This window comes from Hippocampus zosterae, chromosome 5, assembly GCF_025434085.1.
Source record: "Hippocampus zosterae strain Florida chromosome 5, ASM2543408v3, whole genome shotgun sequence".
NCBI classification, from domain to species: domain Eukaryota; kingdom Metazoa; phylum Chordata; class Actinopteri; order Syngnathiformes; family Syngnathidae; genus Hippocampus; species Hippocampus zosterae.
The window spans coordinates 21,613,816-21,634,236 of NC_067455.1; the positions used below are offsets into that span (position 1 = coordinate 21,613,816).

Here is a 20,421-nt window from a genome sequence, read left to right on the forward strand (position 1 = left end):
TTTGGATAAAAGCATGACAATTCGAGCAGAAATGAATATGAAAAACATCATATTTGGCTGAAGTCCTTTACTTAATCTTGATTTAAAAGAGGGTCGCACAGTGAATATGATCAAAATAGACATGATGAAAGACATCAGAGTAAATCCCCAACAGGCATGTAACACCTCTCAGTTTACAAAGAAACGTGCATACCTTTTCAGCGAATGCGTGCTGTACAGTGAACAAATAGGAAGCCAAGAGCTGCAGGGTGATGGTGGGTGCATAGAGATCAATGGGCTAATAAAACAAATCGATGGAATGAGACCACGGGAAAAAAAGTGAAGTCATTCATTTGCATAGACAGGATGATCCCACCAACCACAAGCATTGATTAGAAATCAGGTCTTTGGGGAACCTTCGGGGGGTATCATATTAGGAGAGGGACACAATGGATGAGGTGGGCGGGGGAAGGGACTTTGTGCTGTACCAATGCGGGAAAATGGATTAACTGCTGGATCAATGGTATCTCCATAACTCCAAGAGCTTCGTGATGTGTTTGCTCCTCAATGCACTGTCAACACAATATAATGCAGGTGTGATTCTCTCTCTCGCTCTCTCTCACTCCCTCTCTGCTCATTTGCGCACTCAAATTGATTTTTTTCCAAGCAAAGTCTACTCAAGCATGATTATGATATTGAATACATCATCGAGTACAAAAAGGTCTACAAATAAGGTCAGAGGTGAGGGCCAACGTTCCTTTTTTATCAATATCGTTACTGTTAATCATGAATTCTAATCAATATTATTGGGTTGATTCATATACACAAAGACCTGTTATGTTAGACTGTGTGGGTACAAAGACCAAGTGTTGGTCAGAAGGTTCAGTCAGAATGTTACAATTCAGATACAGTAAGTCTGTTTCAACTAAGTTGTCTTTTTTTACGTGAGTAAATTGGTGGTCAACCCTTTCTCATTTTGATCCTCAAAACAGAGAAGCTGGACATCTCCCGAGTGTCTGATGGATCAGAGTTCTTCCAATCTGCAGAAACGGCATCGCTTTTCTCCAGCCATTTGGGTGAAAGAGAGAGAAGAAAAGAAGGTGATGGGAGATTGACGACTTAAATACTTCATCAATCAATGCTGCAGCCGATGTGTTGTTTGGTGATTGGTGGAGAATTCAGGCAATCCATCTTTCCTACCAGCAACTGGCATTCTGGATTCCCCTCATGTTCTCAATGTATTGCTTTTATTTTTTTTTTATTTCCAGGATTAACCTGCGCTTCAGTAAAAGTGTGAGAGAGAGAGAGAGAGAGAGAGAGAGAGAGAGAGAGAGAGAGAGAGAGAGAGAGAGAGAGAGAGAGAGAGAGAGAGAGAGAGAGAGAGAGAGAGAGAGAGAGAGAGAGAGAGAGAGAGAGAGAGAGAGAGAGAGAGAGAGAGAGAGAGAGAGAGAGAGAGAGAGAGAGAGAGAGAGAGAGAGAGAGAGAGAGAGAGAGAGAGAGAGAGAGAGAGAGAGAGAGAGAGAGAGAGAGAGAGAGAGAGAGAGAGAGAGAGAGAGAGAGAGAGAGAGAGAGAGAGAGAGAGAAAGGAGTGTGTTATTGTGGGGGAGTCCGCCCAAGCCCTTCACTTGTTATTAGAGTCTGTTAGACATGTTTGCTGCAGTACGTATGCTACATTCTGTATCAGGAAAACAGCCACTTCACCGTAGGAACAACGGTTCACCTTACCATCATACTATCAAACTAAAAAAATATTTACCATCGAGTATGAGTTATAAGATGTGATGAGATTGTAAAAAAAAAATGTGGATCATTTATGAGAACACTGTATGTATGATGTGCTAATCTTAGAAAAAAAAATAAATAAATACACAGTAGCAGTACACTTTTGGCAGTAGTGGAAGTCTGGACCGGGACTAGTACCCGCACTCTTTTACGACAAAGCCACACTGTTGTAAAATGTGCAGAATGGGGTTTGGCATTGTCTTGCTGAAAGAAGAAGGGGCATTGATGAAATAGACAGTGCTTGGATGCCATTATATATTTCTCTAAAACCTGGATGCACCTTTCAGCATTAATGGTGCCTTCACAGATGTGTAAGTTATGCATGCCATTTTCATTAACTCAGGTCCATACCTTCACAGATGCTAGTTTTGAACTTTGGGTCCATCAGAGTCCAGATGGTTTGTTTCCTTTTAGGCCTAGAGAACACAACATCTACAAATACCACCAAAAATTAGAAATGTGAACAGAACGCTTTTCCATTTTGCATCAGACGACCTAAGATGGGCTTGGACCCAGAGAAGCCGGTGATTTTTCTGGATGTTGTTGATAAATGGCTTTCGCTTTGCAAAGAAGAGTTTTAAGTTGCACTTATGGATGACGCCCGGAGCTGCATTTACTTGCATTGGTTTTCTCAAGTCTTGCTGGGCCCAAGTGGTGATATCCTTTACACATTGATGTCGATTTTTAATGCAGTCCCAAATGAGGGATTGAAGTTCACAGGCATTCAATGGTGGTTTTTGGCCTTGCCAAAAATTATTACTTATTACTTATTACTGATTCGTCTTACTGTTTATTGTATATGTTAAATCGCTCCATGTACAGCACTTTGTATGCAGCGATGGCTGTTTGAAAGTGCTCTATAAATACTGTTGACTTGACTTGACTTGCCGCTTATGTGCAGTGAGTTCCCCATGATTCTCTGGACCTTTTGATGATATTGTGGACAGTAGATTTTGAGATTCCTTGCAATTGTGGACTATTGTCCCAGAACCGTTCAACTATTTTCTCACGCAGTTGTCCACCAAGAGGTGAATCTCGCCGCATCTTTGCTTGTTAATGACTGAGCAATTTAGCGAAGGTCCTTTTATACCCTAGCCACCCAGCTGTTCTCAGTTGGCCTGTGGCATGTTCCAAAAAGGTGTTTGATGAGCATTCCTCAATTTTCTCAGTCTTTATTGCCAGCTGTCAAAGCTTTTTTGGAACATCTTGCAGTTAATGATTATTATGATTAGAAAAACAGTACCGTTTATCAGTTTGAATTTTAAATATAGAGTCTTTGTAGTGTACTCACTTAAACATAGATTGAACACGATTAGCAAATGATGTTATTCTGTTTTTATTTCTATTCAACACAATGGCCCAATTTCATTGGAATTGGGCTCGTATGTCACTAGCTGACAAAGTTATATTTAGTGTATATCATATATTAGTTGAAATCCTGGAGAACCTTTCATTTTTAGTGTCCATAGGCTGAACAGTGTGTCAGTATTAGATTGCATTTAGATTTTATTTTTTAGAGTAGTGTGCCATCAGGGCCTTCAAGGCCTTCTCTGCAGGCCCAAAGGCTATCAAAAGCACAGACTTACATTTACAGCTTACATGAAATGGTAAGAACTTATTTCCAACAGTCTGCTGTTTTGTCTTCATTTTATGGCATGTATGTTGGCTGTTGTTTGTGTTTTTTTTTCTTTTTTTTTTTTCTTTTTGTCCAATAGATTTCAGCTTGGATGTGTTGTCATGCACAAGTTACTTTCCCAATGCCTTCACAATCTCAAGGTCTGGCCTCGAACACACAAAAACACACTCAGCCATGTTTTGCATCTGATTGGTTGAGCTCGATGTGCATCAAAGCTTGATTTACCATTGAAGATGATGTCAAACCATGATTAAAAATTCACTTTCAAGACTCACTTTTCAACAAAAACTAGACTTTATTAGGCTAGATCAACCAACAGTGTTTTTGAGTGGCTTGTTTCAATTCGGAAATTTTGGGACAGCTCTTTCACTGTATGTATGAGTGGAATAGTCAAGCTCACACAGACTGGCCGGCAGGAGGCTCTGCATTTGCATCTCTGGTGAGTACAATGTGATTTTTCTCGAAAATGTTTATCTTGATAATAATTGATTGTGAACTGCTGTGCTTTAAGATGTGTGGAGTTTTTTTGGAAGTAATGTATTGGTAGAGGGCAGCCTGGGAATCGACTGGCTGGTGCGTCGGCCTCACAGTGCAGAGGTGCTGGGTTCATTTCGAGCTCTGGCCTTTCTGTGTGGAGTTTGCATGTTCTCCCCATGCCTGCATGCATTTTCTCCGGGCTTCCTCCGACATTCCAAAAACATGTGTGGCAGGTTAATGGAACACTCAAAATTGTCCCTCTGTATCATTGTTAGAGTAGATACTCTCTGTGTGTCCTGTGATTGCCTGGCAACCAGTTCAGGGTGTCCCCTGCCTCCTGCCAAAGATGGAGGGATAGGCTCCAGCACACCCGGCAACCCTTGTGAGGGTAAGCGGATCAGAAAATGGATGAATGTTTGCTCGGGTAACTGTATTTTCTGTTTCTATAACAATGGTGTTCATCTTCAAATATGTAAAATGTCTTTGTCTCTTCTTTAATACAACATATTTGCCTGTTTTGCATGTGGATATAAATTGGATATGTCTGTGATGCGTCTGCGGTATGATCGCTCATCTGGACACATCCGAACTACATGTCATCAAAAGCCCAAGATGTGCTCTGGGTGGGCCAGTTGAGTCGATCAACAATTCAGTCTGATTTTGGATTTTGTAACTTGTCTGTATCCACACAAGGAACATATCCCCATTTGTTCTTTTTTTTTTCACCATCTCAACGTCCTGACGTCGGAACGTTAAAGTAATGCTGAAGCCCCCGGGTTTTGTTTAATTAAAATACATCCTTTTTGCGCTCCCCTTGGAGGCCGGTGATAGAATAACTCTGCAATGGGGTTAGCTGTATTTAGCTCCTTGAGGAGTTGGCCAATGTTGTGTTAGGCAGCCACTCACAGCTAAATCAACAAAACACCACAAAGAGAAAATGAGAGAAAGAAGCAGTGAGGGAGTACCATTCGCAAGGAAAAAAAAAGGTTTGTGTGAGGTGTGTGTGGGAGATCCCACATTGTGTAAATCCTTAGCTTTTCACTCCAGACCGCATTTTCATGCTAAGCTCTGAGCTTGAACTGAAATCCTCTCACTTATCCTGAAATCCAAGACGAAATACTGTCAGATGTACTGTGATACAGGGAATTTGTTGAAAGACTGACAGTCCGGACATGAGAGGTGAATTAGTGACTGAAAGCAGGAGATTCGAAATGATTTGTTAGCGCAATTTATTTGATGTAGTAAAGAACAGAGCTCTTACACCCGCTATATCTTATGTTGGGTCCATGTTTGAGTTTGTTTTTCTATCAGTGAATGCTAACTTAACATTTAGCAGCATCTTAATGATTGCTTTTTGGTAGTGCTTCACATCTTTGTTGCTTGAAGTCGACGAGATTATGGCACCTTCTATTTCAGCCCAGGATGATTGCACTTTACATGTCTACAGTATGCGAAGCTGAGCTATCAATAACAAGCCAACGCAAAGACCAGTTGTTTGGTGGAGGGAAGCGAAAACGATGTGCTGAAGAAGTTGTAATTTGCCATACACACCTGCTGGCCAAGATAGAAATAGCGCAACTATTTGTTTGTGGACTGAAACAAGTAAGCTTGTTGTTTTGGGGTGTTCCGGTTTAATAATTTCCCTCACTTTATATGAGTAACAAATTGTTTAGTTTGATTTCCTTATGTCCTTATTTTGAATAGAATCAAAGATACTGTAAGGATTTTAAACTTTACTCACTTTTTTAAAAACATTTATGTTATTCTGCACACAGCTGTATAAAATGTTATGGGCGTCCTGTGCCTGTTATGAGGTGCGGGGCATGGATATTTTGAAGGTTGCTGATCTCTAAATGGCTCCAAGGCATAGGCAGGAAATGGAGTTGTGGCATTTTGTTTTGCATCAGTGCTTCTCTTTATTAGAGGAGGAGCGGAGTCGGCATAGAATAATAATTGGGAAATTGTAAACTTGCTTTCATTATAATTAGCGAAAATCACAGGAAGCAATAATCCAATTATTCTACTTAAAAGCAACTTTCCTCATCCCTGTGCAGTGTGTTGGTGGATGAACGCATTTACCCCGCGCGGATCTCCCGGTTACAATTGCAAACTCTCACATTTAAACAGGAACATGCATCAATGTGCTCAGACAGTTGAACGTACACTGACATATGAGCAGCATTTACCGCCACCAGACGGACACATGAACATATACCGTACTCACGCATACCTCAACAACATAGAAATAATTGAGTAAGATTTGCTGGTACATTAAGTTTAATGTGTTTGACATTCGGCAGGAGGAAATGTGAGGCAAATGGTGGAGTCGCTGGGCCACGTCTTCCCTCAATCAGGGCACTGCAGGGCTTCATTTTACAACCCAGATGCAAAGGGAGACCCTGTCAAAGCTAATTAGTGCTGTTGCAAATGGACGCAGGTCATGGTTTTCAGCAGATTGGTCCACAGAGAGGTCACTGGGGGTCAAACCTGCACTATGGAGTGATATAAACAATCATCTATAGTCCACAGACTAATCAATCCCTTTTAACACTATACACTTCCTGGTTGGCTGCTCTGAGGGGTTAGGGGTCAACATACAAAAAAAGACAACGGAGCAAGTAGGTTTAAAATAGGAAAGCATATGGTTGTCTTTTTTTTTAATCTTAGATTTAGCAATTTGGAAATAAGGGTGGGTGTAATTACTAGTTCATTTCTTAAAATGTGTATTATACATTTTTCGTGTTTTATTAGTTTGTACTATTCTACTGTATTAATTCCAATACGTTTTAAATTCTAATACTTGTTTAATTTCAGATTATTCAGGAATGTTCCAATATGCTCTTCAATCATACAGCTTCAAAATCAAATATACTGGGGAGAAACTGCTAATTGATACCACAGCCCGGGGGTGCCCATTAGTTAGATCCTGATCTACCGGTAGATCTAAGACAGGTCCCAAGTAGATCCGAGGAGTGTCGAGAAGAAAAAAAACAAACAACCATTTGTGTGTCTTTGTACATGTTAGTAATATATTTTTTGTGTTAATATACACTGCACACTAATCAGTCTCATTTTCACAAAAAAAATATTTAAAAAATAAAATAAAGCAGGTAAATCTTTAATTTGTGTGTGTGTGTGCGTGCGCGCGCCGGTAAGGGTAGATCCCGTGAGGTTAGTTGATCAAAAAGTAGATCTTTGATCCAAAAAGTTTGGGCACCCCTGCCATAGCCATTCGTCTTCTCTTTGCGATGTGAATTTATACGTGTAAACGTAACAATTGTAATAATCGTCATTTATTATTTTACCATCAATTTGTTATTGTGCAATAAGATGACCAGGGTGAAAAGGACAGAGCGACTGAGGGAAAATAAGGGAGGGGGAGGAAGCTGGAAACCAATACAAGAGTCACTAGAGCCTTTTCTCATTATCATTTGGCCATCTTTTATGGCCTACGAGTCAGAGATGACGTTCCCATGACCCCACACAATACCCAAGCATATTATTCAATCCTGCCCAGATGAAATTCCTGGAAATAAAACCTTTGTGCTGGGCAACAACTAATTATTTGACAGATGGCTCTCCTTCAAGCTCAGGTTACAGTTTGAAGTACCTCTTTTTTAGGCCCCTCCCACATAAACCAGGACTCTCCTCCTCTCCCTCCTCAGCCACAGTGCAGAGTGGGGCCACTTTTGAGAAAATCCCAGAGGGCCTAATTCTTTTCAGGAGATTATGTATTTCAGCCCCCTTCTTTTCCCTACCATCTATCAATCCAAAATCAAGGACCGTGGAGTGTGTGTGTGTGTGTGTGTGTGTGTGTGTGTGTGTGGGGGTGTGTGTGTGTGTGTGAGTGTGTGCGCGAGCGGCAGGCGGGGGTCTGTGTGTAAGTAACACCAGCTAGTTCATGGATGTTTTCAAGTGGGGAAAGAGAAATTTAAAAACCAGGAACATCTAAAAACATCGGATTTGGAAAATCTACACTAAGGCGGACATATTTTTTCGGGAATCCCGCGGAGTCAACTTCGCCTTTAATCACAGAATTTGGACGCTACAGGATAAAAAGCTCACAGGACCACACGGGAGAGGTTTTATCCAGTAGGGGGGAAAAAAACACAAAACTGTGAGAGTCAAGAAGATGGTCACTGAATGAGGAAAATGCTACTTTTTAATGTAGCTGACCTTAAACACAGGGGCATTATGGGAGTGGGATACATGCTGAACAGGAACAGGATGGGATGAAGGTCGTTCGTTTTCACTGGGATGGTACGGGACAGGATTTTTATTTTTTCTGTGGGAGTGGGATGGGATGAGAGTGAAAATCCACTCCCAGGTCATCATTTAGTTTTCACATTCTGTGTGTGTGTGTGTCTGTGTGTGTGTGTGTGTGTGTGTGTGTATAGAGATAGATAGATAGATATAGTTCTATCTTTCTATCTATCATATATATACATACGCACAAACACATAGAAGAAAAGAGAGAAAGAGAGACAGTCAACCTCGCAGTGCAGAGGTGCAGGGTATGTTTCTAGCTCCGGCCTGACTCAAGGTGTGAGTGTGGGTGCGGATGGTTGTTTGTCGCTATGTGCCCTGCGATTGGCTGGCAACCAGTTCAGGGTGTCCCCTGCCTATTGACCAAAGATAGCTTATAGCTGGGATAAGAGAGATAGATAGAAAGAGCCTGCAGTGGGGTGCATAAAATACATATTCAGTAGTACCAAGAAGTGTCAAATCCAAGGCCAGAAAGGAAAACCCCTGCCACAGTTTGGCTTTATCCACAGGTGCTTCTGCTCAACCAGCAGGTAAATGAGGTCCCTGAGTAGAAGCACCTGTGGCTAAAGCTAAACTGTGGCAGGGTTTTTACTTTCTGGACCTGGATTTGACACCTCTGGGAGTAGCACATTGGTGAAATTTGTGTCATATTATATGATGAATGTCTATATTTTTGTCTGTTTCTTTCCAATGTTTACTGTGTAATGAAATGAAGAGACATTCTGTTTGTTATTTACTTTTTTTTCAAATGGTATAACTGTATACCTACTTTTGCAATAGTGTGTGTGCGTGTGCGTGTGCGTGTGTGTGTGTGTGTGTGTGTGTTCATCGCTGTAATGTAAAAACAAGTATGTCCATATCTCTAATTTAGAATTTCTTTCACCTTAATAGAACACCCACATTTCAGAAACCCCATTTAGGTAAACATTTAAAACATGAAATGACAAAATTAGACATGCACATTTTTTCACAGGACAGCAACTCTCTCTCTCTCCCTCTCTCTCTCCCTCTCTCTCTCTCTCTCTCTCAACCCCCCTCTCTATATATATTTCATTCATTCATTCATTCATCTTCCCAGCCGCTTGATCCTCACTAGGGTCGCGGGGGGTGCTGGAGCCTATCCCAGCTGTCTTCGGGCAGTAGGCGAGGGACACCCTGAATCGGTTGCCAGTCAATCGCAGGGCACACAGAAAGGAACAACCATTCACACTCACACTCACACCTAGGGACAATTTAGAGTGTTCAATCAGCCTGCCACGCATGTTTTTGGAATGCGGGAGGAAACCGGAGCACCCGGAGAAAACCCACGCAGGCCCGGGGAGAACATGCAAACTCCACACAGGGAGGCCGGAGCTGCAATCGAACCCGGTACCTCTGCACTGTGAAGCCGACGTGCTAACCACTGGACTTCCGGGCCGGCCAATATATTTTTATTTTATTTTATTTTTCCCAATGAGGCGAAGTAAAATGTAACATCTGAAATAATGTGGTTTTACGAGTTTGCGTACCCTCTTATAGCTGTGGATATGGCTGTCTTCAGAATTTTAGCCATACGACAGAAGCATGAAAGTTTTGTGCTAACACTGACTGGTATTTTATCAGACTCGTCATAACGCCCTACCTGGATTCAGGCCCCAGTTCCAGCTGAAGACAATCATTGCCTGATGATGCCAACACCATGCTTCACTGTCGGGACTGTATTCTGTTCTTTTGGTCCGAAGCAATACTGTGTTTGCACCAAAGATACCTTTAAGAATGATGACCGAAAAGCTTAAACTTGATTTAATCAGACCAAAACACGTTTTTTCCACAGGCTTGTATCTTTTTATTTCACCTTTAAAAAAATAATAATAATCATATCGGTCACTTTAATGGTTGAAAGATGATCTTAATGTGATGTTGATGTAATTTTTTATATCATTTTTTAGTATTTTTTTAAACAATTACATAAAATTTAATGGGGTATGTGTCATTTTTAGATCGACTGTGTGTTGAAGCATCCCCACTATGGTGAAAAATTCAACCTCTTTAGATTTCGAAAATTATATTGCATTTCATTTTAACACTCATGTTGCCTGTTCACTATTTATTGGTGCTACCAGAATGTGGACTGGGCTCTTAGTGTTTGGCTGAGATGGCCAACAACTGTGATCACCTGGCATGAACCCAAGTGAGAAGAGCCTGGAGTATTCATTGCTCTTCCTGGGTGAAGGTCAAAGAGTGCAGCTCTTGACTGCTTCAGTCCCCAATGAGCAAACATACGGTAATAGAACACCTTCAACGCAGAACTTCTTTTCCCCGTGATGTCAGGGAAAAGTCAAGTCAAGTCAATTTTCCGATCGAGTTTGAAATCACTGTCCAGTGTAAGGCCCAAGTTTGAGACCGTTGATTTCAAATAAGGAGACAGGGGGACACAAAGGAGTCGATCCGAAAGAAGTTCAGATCTTGGCAAAAAAAAAGAAAAAAACAATAGTCAACATTAACAAGTTATAAATGATATAAATACAATAACACCTGTGTAATCCAGTTAGTTTCACCTCCTTTCAGGCTCGTTTCTGTTTTAACAAATGCATGTACAATGTCATCACTCAGTTCATCAACCAAACCCATCTAATCGCTTCCATGTTTCCTCACAAAGCTCATTAGTTTGTGACCTAAAGGCATGAAGAAAAAAACAAAGACAACTGAGACACACACACACATACACACAAACTTTGGATAATGGATACTTGCTGTTTTAAGACAGTAAAAATAAACAGGTCTGCGGCTTTAGTAATGAATATGATGTAAACATTGGCCAGACAAAGTGGCTTTCATGAGTGTCCACCTAATAATCCTGTTCATGTGCATGCATTGTCTTGTGCAATGTGTGTAATCACTGTGTGTCTATGAAACATTACATACGTGCACTGTTTGTGGGTGGGGGCAAAATGATGCCTCGTTGTGGACTTTGTGAATGCTGACACCAGGGTGTCTCGAGTGGCAGAGACTCTCGTCCAGGTGGTAACGGAAGGCCGACTTCATTAGCCTTAAAGAGGAAACAAAGGGAGATGCATTCAGAAAAAGTGTCATTGCTCATCTGCAAGGCCACCACCTGACACATTAGGAATCTGTATGCTCAATTAACCACTGGCAGGCTCATTTTTCCTCTGGCTCACTTGCTGAGGATCAGACAGAGAAGGCCAGCACAATCACACTGAATTAAAATGAGATAACTACAAGGTACGTTAATGTATCTATTTTGGATGTTTGTGTATTTTCAAGTGTAATTCTATAAAATGTTACATCCTTCATAATTATCTCTACATTTTTTGGGCAGAAAAACTGAAGAAAGTTGTGCCAGGTATCAGACCCTCTTCTCGGGGGCAAGCAGATGATTCTTTTCTTCCAATGAGTCTCTCAGAATGATCAAATGTATAGTGTGTATGTGCGCGTGTATATGTGTGTGTGTGTATATCTTTCTCAGTGTACGTGTGTGATACACGTCAACCTTTGATTAACGAGGTGAGGCAGACACACAAGTACCCTGGTTTTGGAGGCCTCCATCCAACAACTCACCACCCTTGATTGGACTAACTTTTTTTTTTTCAGTCCCTCAGTCAGTCCCTGCCTGACTTTCCCCATCTCTCCCCTCCTTCCCCCACCCACCCTATGCCTCTTTCTTTTGAGATCTACCCAAGAGATGAAAAATGGCATGCAGCTGGCCAAGCACTTCCTTCCTCTTGTCGGGGTCAGCAGTTCACAATGCTGATAGAGACCCACACACACCTCCATTAATAAGAGCCCCCCTGCACTCACACAGGTCGCTTTACTGCATCGGTGGACAACCATCACATTTGTCTTCATTTTAAACTTGTGCTTCTCCTGGTGTTCAGACTAGAACTGCGTGTTTGTATGTATGTGTGAGTGTGTGTGTGTGTGTGTGTGTGTCTGTGTATAGATATATATCTATATCTATATCTATATCTATATATCTATATATATATATATATATATATATATATATATATATATATCTATATATATCTATATATATATATATATATATATATATATATATATCTATATATATATATATATATATATATATATATATATATATATATATATATATATAAAAATCCTCATCTCACCCCTCGGGTGGTGTCCGTCCCTCATTCAGCTCGGGTCCTCTACCAGAGGCCAGGAAGCTTGAGGGTTCTGCGCAGTATCCTTGCTGTTCCCAGCACTGCACATTTCTGGACTGAGATGTCCGATGTTGTTCCCGGGATCTGTTGCAACCACTCATCTAGTTTGGGGGTCACTGCCCCGAGTGCTCCGACCACCACAGGCACGACTGTCACCTTTACCTTCCAGGCTCTCTCCAGCTCCTCTCTGAGCCCTTGGTATTTCTCGAGTTTCTCATGTTCCTTCTTCCTGATGTTTCCATCACTTGGGACCGCTACATCCACTACAACGGCTTTCCTCTGCCCTTTATCTATGATCACGATATCTGGTTGGTTCGCCATTACCATCTTGTCAGTCTGGATCTGGAAGTCCCACAGGATCTTCGCTCTGTCATTCTCCACCACCTTCGGAGGTGTTTCCCATTTTGACCTTGGGGTTTCCAGTCCATACTCCGCACAGATGTTTCGGTAGACTATGCCAGCCACCTGGTTATGGCGTTCCATGTAGGCTTTCCCTGCCAGCATCTTACACCCTGCAGTTATGTGTTGGATCGTCTCAGGTGCCTCTTTGCACAACCTACACCTTGGGTCTTGTCTGGTGTGGTATATCTGGGCCTCGATGGCTCTGGTGCTCAAGGCCTGCTCCTGAGCAGCCAGGATGAGTGCCTCTGTGCTGTCCTTCAGGCCAGCCCTCTCTAGCCACTGATAGGACTTCTTGAGATCAGCCACTTCAGTTATGGTCCGGTGGTACATCCCGTGTAGGGGCTTGTCCTCCCATGATGGTCCCTCTTCCAGCACCTCATCTTCTGTTCCCCATTGTCTGAGACATTCTCTGAGTACGTCATCCGTTGGAGCCTTCTCCTTGATATATTAATGGAGCTTGGATGTTTCATCCTGGACAGTGGCTCTCACACTCACTAGTCCCCGGCCTCCATCCTTTCGGCTTGCGTACAGTCTCAGGGTGCTGGATTTGGGATGGAACCCTCCATGCATGGTTAGGAGCTTTCGAGTCTTAACATCCGTGGTCTGAATCTCTTCCTTTGGCCACCTTATTATTCCTGCAGGGTATCTGATCACTGGCAGGGCATAGCTGTTTATTGCCCGGGTCTTATTCTTGCCATTGAGCTGGCTTCTTAGGACTTGCCTCACTCGCTGGAGGTATTTGGCCGTAGCCGCTTTCCTTGTTGCCAGTTCGAGGTTGCCATTGGCTTGTGGTATACCAAGGTACTTGTAGCTGTCCTCAATGTCTGCTATTGTTCCTTCAGGGAGTGAGACCCCTTCAGTGCGGACTACCTTTCCTCTCTTAGTCACCATCCGACTACATTTCTCAAGCCCGAATGACATCCCGATGTCGCTGCTGTAGATCCTGGTTGTGTGGATCAGGGAATCTATGTCCCTTTCGCTCTTAGCATACAGCTTTATGTCATCCATGTAGAGGAGGTGACTGATTGTAGCTCCATTTCTGAGGCGGTATCCATAGCCTGTCTTGGTGATTACTTGGCTTAGGGGGTGCAGTCCTATGCAGAACAGCAGTGGGGATAGTGCATCACCTTGGTATATGCCACATTTGATGGACACTTGGGTAAGTGGCTTGCCATTGGCTTCAAGTGTGGTTTTCCACATCCTCATCGAGTTCGCAACGAAGGCTCTTAGGGTCCTGTTCACCTTATACAACTCCAAGCATTCAGTGATCCATGTATGTGGCATCGAGTCATAGGCTTTCCTGTAATCAATCCAAGCTGTGCACAGGTTGGTACGTCGGGACCTGCAGTCTTGGGCGACTGTTCTGTCAACCAGGAGCTGATGTTTGGCTCCTCTGGTATCCCTACCAATGCCCTTCTGTGCTTCGTTCATGTATTGATCCATGTGTCCACTTATCTTAGTCGCAATGATGCCTGACATGAGCTTCCATGTTGTGGAGAGACAGGTTATTGGCCGATAGTTGGATGGGGCTGCACCCTTTGAGGGATCCTTCATGATCAGGATGGTTCGCCCTTCGGTTAGCCATTCTGGCTGAGTCCCATCCCTCAGCAGCTGGTTCATTTGTACTGCTAGGCGCTCATGGAGTGCTGTGAGTTTCTTTAGCCAGTAGGTGTGGACCATGTCCGGGCCTGGTGCTGTCCAGTTCTTCATATCTGAGACTCTTTCCTGTATGTCTGAAAAAGGCCGATACCCGAGAGGTACATCCAGATATATATATATATAAAATCCTCAGCTCACCCCTCGGGTGGTGTCCGTCCCTCATTCAGCTCGGGTCCTCTACCAGAGGCCAGGAAGCTTGAGGGTTCTGCGCAGTATCCTTGCTGTTCCCAGCACTGCACATTTCTGGACTGAGATGTCCGATGTTGTTCCCGGGATCTGTTGCAACCACTCATCTAGTTTGGGGGTCACTGCCCCGAGTGCTCCGACCACCACAGGCACGACTCTCACCTTTACCTTCCAAGCTCTCTCCAGCTCCTCTCTGAGCCCTTGGTATTTCTCGAGTTTCTCATGTTCCTTCTTCCTGATGTTTCCAACACTTGGGACCACAACATCCACTACAACGGCTTTCCTCTGCCCTTTATCTATGATCACGATATCTGGTTGGTTCGCCATTACCATCTTGTCAGTCTGGATCTGGAAGTCCCATAGGATCTCAAGAAGTCCTATCAGTGGCTAGAGAGGGCTGGCCTGAAGGACAACACAGAGGCACTCATCCTGGCTGCTCAGGAGCAGGCCTTGAGCACCAGAGCCATCGAGGCCCAGATATACCACACCAGACAAGACCCAAGGTGTAGGTTGTGCAAAGAGGCACCTGAGACGATCCAACACATAACTGCAGGGTGTAAGATGCTGGCAGGGAAAGCCTACATGGAACGCCATAACCAGGTGGCTGGCATAGTCTACCGAAACATCTGTGCGGAGTATGGACTGGAAACCCCAAGGTCAAAATGGGAAACACCTCCGAAGGTGGTGGAGAATGACAGAGCGAAGATCCTGTGGGATTTCCAGATCCAGACTGACAAGATGGTAATGGCGAACCAACCAGATATCGTGATCATAGATAAAGGGCAGGGATCAATTCCAGCTCGCTGTGTGGAGTTTGCATGTTCTCGCTGGGCCTGCGTGGAGTTTTTCTAGGTACTCCGGTTTCCTCCCACATTCCAAAAGCATGCATGGCAGGCTGATTGAACACTGCAAATGGTCCCTTTGTGTGAGTATGAGCGCGGATGGTTGTTGGTCTCGATGTGCCCTGCGATTGGTTGTTAACCAGTTTAGGGTGTCCTACTCCCCAATGAGAGCTGGGGTAGGCTCCAGCAACCCTTGTGAGGATAAAGCGGATTGGAAAATGGATGGATGGATGAATATATATATATATATATATATATATATATATATATATATATATATATATATATATATATAGTATGCAGTGCTGACTTTGAATTTTTATGACAATTTTGAGGGTACCATTTCGGTTCCTGGTAAATGTGATGATAGATTATCCAAATTTGTTTTACATGTAAACATTGGTCAGATTTGAGAAGACAGACTATGATTCTCTTTTTTGAGTTTATCTATCACACCGTTAACTTTGGTTGTGCCTACTGAACAGTACAGTGCTACCTCTACTTACGAAATTAATTGGTTCTGGAAGAAATTTTTTAACGAGAAAAATTTGTGAGTAGAGACACCTTTGCCATGCATATGCCATAATTCGTTCCAAGCCCCACCCCACCCCTCCAAATTCAGACATAAATGTGTCCTAAAGCATAAAAATGCATCAGAATATGTAGCAAATACATTTTACAATTAGATAATTGCACAATTAACCAGAGTTCTGCATAATATAAAAACAAAGAACTAAAGACTAAAGAATAAAAATGATGGTCATTTAACTTTTATCAGTGTCCTTTTGCTTTCTTTAGTCCATGTTCTCTCTCAAAAGTGTTTTTTGCCTGGCATTTTGTCAAGAACCGATCCAAAGACGTTTGCTTTTGTCGGCTTTTAACAATCATTCAAAAATGTCCGAGGTAAACATCAACATAGTGAGCAATCGCCCGACTGGTAAACACCTTTTCTGGGTGATTCACATTTACGTAAAACTATCAGAACATCTCATGGCCCGAGCGGTGAATGACGAGGACGCTCCATAGACACATACTGTATTTATCTATATACACACGTAGACGCACGTATAAGTCCCTCTTAGCCAATGGGATGCCAGGATGCACGCTAAGAGGCAATGGCAGAGCAGCTGTAATTATGTTGCGTTCAAGAAATTCGGAACTACGAGTTGCAGGCCATACTGTATTTTTACCATTTGTATCTTGAAATTTCTTCCGTAACAAGAGACAATATTTTCCTTTTGAGACGTTCCGTAAATTAAAAATAAAAACTTTGTAAGAAGAGACGTTCCTAAGTAGAGGTACCACTGTAATATGAAACTACGTCAATTGATTGAATGAAGCAAGTATGACATCAGCTTTGGTACCACGCGGCTGACTATCTGCAACAGAGGGCAGACTGATATGCTCATACAGAAACACTAATTGTAATGCAGAGCAAGCCTTGTTGAGCTGCTAATTACCACTATTATGAAAATCAGAGATGACTCTGTATTCATGCGTCCATCTCTGCATGAATGCCTACACAGGTGCTTTTGTGTGTATTGGTCTGCGCCGATGAAGAGGAGGATTAGCTGTATATCCTGAGGAAGGGGGAAAGTAGGGGGTAAGAGAAGGAAGAGGGAGGTGGTGGCGTGGGTGGAGATGTTGCATGGGTAATGGTGGGGGTATGCAGTGTCCCCCTCCTGGAGACGAGCCCTGACCTTCTCATTTCATCCTCATTAGTATCTCATGTCAACAGAGCAGCCACTCCTTAATCATCCGCTATCGTCCCCGGCCTACAAACACACAAACACCACACACACACACACACACACACACACATACGTGTTTTGGTGCATTTTCAGGACGTCCGTTTGTTCACCCGACATATGGGTACATGCCTTTCCCGTGGTCCTACAGGCTCCAAAAAAATATGGTAACCATGAAAAAAAATCAGGAAGACAGCCATCTACTCAGATTTTGGCTAGGACGTAATTTTTTTTTGATTTATGACAAAACTACTACATATGAGGACATTGACAGGTTTTTGTGTATTATGGAGACAGTCACCTCAAACACACTACCATTTCATGTTTTTGTGAATTTTGAGCCCCCTGGATACACATCATTTTCAAGTATATATGACTTATGAAGACCAGCTAAGAGTAAAGTGTGTATTTTTAAATTGACTCATGTTACATACCAACAGTATATGTTAGGCACATGTGTCCAATTGTCATGCTCGGGCATGGGGAGAACTCTACAAAGGAAGGATGCCCAGATTCAAACATTCAAATATCAATTGCTGAACTGTGAGGCGAATGTGCCAAACAGTCGTTATACCCGTCATCCCTCAAATATTCACATTAATAATACAAGATAGTAAAATAAGCTGTGAAGAAGAAGAGATGGTTAAATATGTGGTCAGTCCACTTTCTTATTTTTTAATTGCTGACAATATGAAATTATGAACACAGAAAACATGCCACCTCCTCTCCATGACACAAAGCACTGCAATAGATGAGGGTTGTTTGAACTGAAGAAGATTATGTCAAAATGTGAATACTGCGATGAAGAATTTTTAATGAATCTGGCCATATATTGTGCCATGTGTGTAGCAACTTCTTTAGCTACCGTTAGACAAAAGCAACTTTTCAAAAAGTATTGAAATTCTTGAAATAGGATGAATTCAAATGTTTTAGGGTTTTTCCGAAACATCACCTCAAACCTAATAAGCCTATCTTTTGTGAGAAGTTTGTATATCGTACGTACGTTTATATACAGCAGGAGTGTCCAAGGTCGGTCCTCAAGGGCCGCTGTCTTTTTGTTTTCCAGCTCTCCCAGGATGTTCTAATGCTGCATCAGAGCTGACTGATGAACTGATCATCTGAAACAGGTGTGATGCAGCCGGGAGAGCTGGAAAACAGGCACGACAGTGGCCCTCCAGGCCCAGATCGGGACATGCCTGATATACAGTATAATTTACATGTTCATACATCTTCAAGGATTTTCCAAATTGCTCTTGAAGATCATGAAACAACAAACGTGAAACACAGTATCCAACAACAAATATGAAATCCATAATTGACCATCCCACCCTAAATGCACCATTGCTATTGCTTTAGTTAACTTGAACTGAAATGTACCCAGACGTGCTCGCATTTCAATGGACTAGCCATTCATTTCCCTTTTTAATGCAGTTATATCCTGTTGTGGATGTAGTTTTTGATGGACACCCAGCCTCTGTCGTTCAGAGCTGCTGGCTCTGCGTGGAGACAGGACTCACAGCTCGTTTTACCTGAAACTTTATGGCTTGTTATGAAATCAAACATATGTCGCTCAACAGCCTTCACTTCATAATCTGTCCACGTGCGTCTCTTATTCCCACCTGTAAAAGAAGGCATTATTTATTAAAAATGGAAAAATAAAATAATCAAAATAAGGTATTCCAGGAAATAATTAGAATTTTGAAAATTTGAGAATTTTGAGAATTTATCTCTCATTCCATTCATGGTCTCCAGAGGGTTCAGTCAGGTCACTTGGTGTCTGGAACATAACATTACGGTGTCAAAATATTCAGCATTCTTCATTCTGACCAGTTAAGAAATGAATAAACATTAATTATCATTGAACATTGCTCACGGGAGAGTTTGGGATGAATATACCACACTATAGAAAGTTAACACTGTTCAGTTCTGTGGAACAGCAATATGGGGACATTCGAACACAGGCTCTCCAGAGTTAGGTTAAGACAAAAGTCATGTCACCTGAAACACACTCAGGTTTTTCAGGTCTGAAGAAATATGAGGACATGACGACTGAAATCATGGAGAGTCCATGTTTCTCATTTATAACTTCTCCTGTGTTTGTCAAAGAAAGCTGAAAACTCAAACCTAGTATATAATGATAAGACGTAGTAACCTGTTGTAAGGAAGAAGTGGATCTTCCACTCCTTTCTTGATCTTCAAAAGGTTTCATCAGGATCGGAACACTTGGTGTCTGCAACATAGCAACAGTGCAGTGTCAGAAATATTCAAATTTATTCATCCTGATTAGTTAATAAATGAATGAACATTGTTATTCATTGAACATCGCTCACAGGAGGGTTTGGGATTAATATAAGACACTATAGAAAGTTAACACTGTTCAGCTCTGTGTAACAGCAATATGGGGACATTCGAACACAGGCTCTCCAGAGTTAGGTTAAGACAAAAGTCATGTCACCTGAAACACACTCAGGTTTTTCAGGTCTGAAGAAATATGAGGACATGACGACTGAAATCATGGAGACTCTATGTTTCTGACTTACAACTTCTCCTGTGTTTGTCAAAGAAAGCTGAAAACTCAAACCTAGTATATCATGATAAGAAGTAGTAACCTGTTGTAAGAATGAAGTGGATCTCTCACTCCATTCATGGTCTCCAGAGGGTTCAGTCAGGTCACTTGGTGTCTGCAACATAACATTACGGTGTCAAAATATTCAGCATTCTTCATTCTGACCAGTTAAGAAATGAATAAATATTAATTATCATTGAACATTGCTCACGGGAGAGTTTGGGATGAATATACCACACCATAGAAAGTTAACACTGTTCAGTTCTGTGGAACAGCAATATGGGGACATTCGAACACAGGCTCTCCAGAGTTAGGTTAAGACAAAAGTCATGTCACCTGAAACACACTCAGGTTTTTCAGGTCTCAAGAAATATGAGGACATGACGACTGAAATCATGGAGAGTCCATGTTTCTGATTTATAACTTCTCCTGTGTTTGTCAAAGAAAGCTGAAAACTCAAACCTAGTATATCATGATAAAAAGTAGTAACCTGTTGTAAGGATGAAGTGGATCTCTCACTCATTCTTGGTTTCCAGAGGGTTCAGTCAGGTACCTGTCACTTGATGTCTGCAACATAACAACATTACGGTGTCAAAAGTTTCAGCATTCATCATTCTGACCAGTTAAGAAATGAATAAACATTATTTCTCATTGAACATTGCTCACAGGAGAGTTTGGGAATAATGTACAA

General features: G+C 42.1%; 1 long non-coding RNA gene across 2 annotated transcripts in view; it reads left to right on the forward strand.

Annotated features, from left to right (window-relative positions):
- Window positions 1-12,070, forward strand: part of LOC127600387 (uncharacterized) — a 68,339-nt gene extending 56,269 nt beyond the window's left edge. Inside the window, exons 4-6 of one of the 2 annotated variants that reach the window (XR_007962328.1) lie at window positions 972-1,079; window positions 11,460-11,483; window positions 11,607-12,070. This is a non-coding gene — a long non-coding RNA (uncharacterized LOC127600387). Of the gene's footprint in view, window positions 1-971; window positions 1,414-11,459; window positions 11,484-11,606 lie in introns of those variants that run through there. The other variant, XR_007962327.1, reaches the window with a different exon arrangement.
- Window positions 12,071-20,421: the final 8,351 nt, after the last annotated feature.